This window comes from Chaetura pelagica, unplaced genomic scaffold (assembly GCF_000747805.2).
Source record: "Chaetura pelagica isolate M959 unplaced genomic scaffold, ChaPel_1.0 scaffold466, whole genome shotgun sequence".
NCBI classification, from domain to species: Eukaryota; Metazoa; Chordata; class Aves; order Apodiformes; family Apodidae; genus Chaetura; species Chaetura pelagica.
This window is the reverse complement of record NW_009953656.1, coordinates 227,382-230,958: the sequence shown is the minus strand read 5'-3', so window position 1 is coordinate 230,958 and position 3,577 is coordinate 227,382.

The following is a 3,577-nucleotide window of genomic DNA, read 5'->3' as shown; positions in this document are numbered from 1 at the left end:
GGTGGGTGTGTTTGTGGGTGTGTTTGTGTCCCCCCTCCCTCCCCCAGCCAAACCACCTCCTGCAGCCGCAGGGATGGAATCACAGACTGGTTTGGGTGGGAAGGGACCTTAAACCCACCCAGTCCCCCCCTCCTGCCATGCCCAGGGACACCTCCCACCAGACCAGGTTGCTCCAAGCCCCATCCAACCTGCCCTTCAACACTGCCAGGGATGGGGCAGCCACAGCTTCCCTGGGACAACCAGGGTCTCACCTGGATGCAGCTCCCAGCCCAAATCCACCTCCAGGGAAAGCCCCAGACCGAGGAGTCCACCCCAAACCTTGCAATCCCCACCATCCCAAACCACCTCCTGCCCTGCAGCTCTTGCTGCTGGTTGGACAAGTCAGAACTCCTGGTCCTTTTTAGGATTGTTTGGTTTTTTTTTTCCCTTCTAATTTTTCTTCCCTTTCTTTGCAGGGAGCAGGAGGTCCTGGTGACTCCCCAACCCCTCCCACCCTCTGCTGCCTCCTCCCCACCACCCCACGCTGGATTTCCCCATGGCCACCACCACGTCCCCCAGCACCAAAAAAGAAACATCCTCCCCCTCCCTCTCCATGGCTGCCTGTCCTTCCTTCAGCTTCACTTTTGGGGTCCTTGCTAAAAAAAAAAACCCAACACACCCCAAAATCACCCACACGGGTGAGCCCTGGCCAGGGTCCCCCCACTCCCACATTCTCATCCTCTTCTCCCTCCCAAGTTGGGAAAGATGCCCCCTGAGTTTCCCGACCCACAGCCCCCCTGGGCTTCTGGCCCTTCCCACCTCCAGCCTCCATCACTTTTGGGGTCTCCTCTCTCTCTTTGGACACCCCCAGACCCTTTTCCACACCCCCCCTGATCCCCAAGCTCAGAGGAGAGTTGGGACCTGGATCTGACCCTAATCCCCAAGACTCAGGGTCACCTTCCCTGCCCTCCATCCACCCCCATCACCTTCCCCGTGACTCAGTTTCCCCACAAAGAGGATGAAACCCAATTGCAGCAGCTCCCTCCGGGCTGGGGTGGTTCCCTCCTCAGAGCTTTGGAGAAGAATTAATTATAACGAGGTTCATTAAAGCTCAGGCACTAACGAGCAAGCAGGGAGGTGGCACCAAATGGGTCGTGGTTGCTTCCCAGGGGACATCCTGGCTCTGGAGATCATCAAGGACTTTGCCCCCCACCACTTCCAGCCCATCCCTGGAGCTGGGATTTTTGGCAATCCTGGCTGGTTTTCCCAACTCTGGGAACACTGGGCAGGTCCCTGCAGGGTGGGGAGGGGGGAGCTGAGCACACCCAGGCTGGTTCCACCCCAGGCAGGGACTCCAGCCCAACAGTCAGAACTTTCTCCACACCCACCCAGCCTGGAGCTCTGCAGGGGATGGGGTCTCAGACCCACATCTGGGGGGGGGACCTGGGATGGGTTCTGGGGGATCATTTATTGTGGGACCTGGTGTGGGGCTCAAAGCTGGATGAAAAATCCTCCTATGGAAAAAAAAAAAAAGGCCCATAGAACCATGGAAGGGTTCAAAGATCATCCAGTTCCAACCCCTGCATGGGCAGGGCCCCCTCCCACCATCCCAGGCTGCTCCAAGCCCCATCCAACCTGCCCTTCAACACCCCCAGGGATGGGGCAGCCACAGCTTTTCTGGCCAACCTGGGCCAGGGTCTCCCCACCCTCACAGCCCAGAATTTCTCCCTCACATCTCAGCTCCAGCTCCCTCTGCCAGCTGGAAACCCTTCCCCCTGCTCCCATCCCTCCCTGCCCTTGTCCCAAGCCCCTCCCCAGCTTTCCTGGAGCCCCTTCAGGCACTGGAAGCTGCTCTAAGGTCTCCCTGGAGCCTTCTCTTCTCCAGGCTCAACACCCCAACTCTCCCAGCCTGGCTCCAAAGCAGAGCTGCTCCAGCCCTCCCAGCATCTCCGGGGCCTCCTCTGGCCTCTCTCCAACAGCTCCATGTCCTTCTGGTGTTGGGGACCCCAGAGGTGGCCCCAGCCCTGCAGGGGGGTCTCAGCAAAGCAGAGGAGAGGGGACAATCCCCTCCCTGGCCCTGCTGGTCACCCTGCTGGTGACAGCCCAGGACAGGGTCACCCCGTGTCTCAGCACAAACCCAAACTCACTATTTTTAGTTTTGATCTTTTCTCCCTCGATTCTGGGGCTGTTTCTCTATCAGTGTTTGTCATGTCACCCCCCCCAGATGGATTTTTGCTAATGCTGGCCCTGAACAGCAGGATGGGCCCTGAAGCACCAGCCCCAGCATCAGTGACACCAGCCCTGAGAAGGTTTGTTTGTGGGTTTGCCCATTTCTCCCCCAATTTGATGCTCAGAAGAGCAGTGGGATGGTTTCCATCAGCATCATCTGGGATGGATGGATGGAGGGATGGATGGATGGATGGATGGATGGATGGATGGATGGATGGAGGGATGGATGGATGATGGATGGAGGGATGGAGGGAGGGATGGATGGAGGGATGGATGGAGGGATGGATGATGGATGGATGGATGTGTAAAGGGGGAGAGCATCCATGTCCACCCCAAAACCTGGTCAGGATGGTCTCCTGCACCTGGGTTTGGAGACTGTGCAGGGTGGGATCTGTGGTTGGGGTCACCTGTGATGGGTCCTACAGGATCAGCTACTGTGGAACCTGAGGTGGGGTTCACTTGGGATGGATCCTAAGGGATCATCTAGTGTAGGACCTGGGATGGGTCCTGGGGAACCACCTAGTGTGGGACCTGGAGTTGGGGTCACTTGGGATAGTTCTTGGGGGATCACCTAAGGGGGGGACTGGGAGGGGAGTCACCCAGGATGGGACATGGGGGACCCTCTAGGATGTTCCTTGGGGGTTTATCCCAAACGAGTCCTGGGAGATTCACTGGAATAAGACCTGGTGGATCATCTAAGATGGGACCTGGGAGGAGGTCACCTGGAATGGCAGCCTGGGGATCACTTGGGATGGGGCTTGGAGGATCCTCCACACAACTGGAGATTTAGGATGGGACCTGGAGGGGGGGGGGGGGTCATCTAGGATGGCAACTGGGAGATCATCTAAGATGGGACCTGATGAGGGACCAGGTGGAGCAGCTGATGATCACTTAGAATGGACCATGGGGGAATCACCTGGAAGGTGGGAACCTCAGGGATTTGGGGGTTCTAAGATGGTAGATGAGGATCATCCAGGATGGGACACAGAGTGTCCTGCAGGATGGGGTGTGGAGGATCCCTTGGGATGGGACTGGGGGGGGTGGGATCTCCTAGATCCAGACTGTAGCTGATCCCACCACTGACAACTCATCTCCCACCACTTTTCCAAGTAATTTTCCTCCAGCCTTTCCAACCAAAAAAAAAGCCACCAAGGCCTCCAGCACCACCCAAAACCAGGGACCCAACTGCTCACAGTTCTGCTTCATCTGGACACCTTTTTTTTTTCTCTAAAATGACCCTTTCCAGGAGAAAAGCAGCTCAGGAACCTCCCTCCCCAGCACCACCCACCATGGGGGGAGAGGGACCTGGAGCTGCTTCTACTCCAGAGCTCCTGGATCCACCAGAAATTCTCCCTGTTGCTTTTCCCTA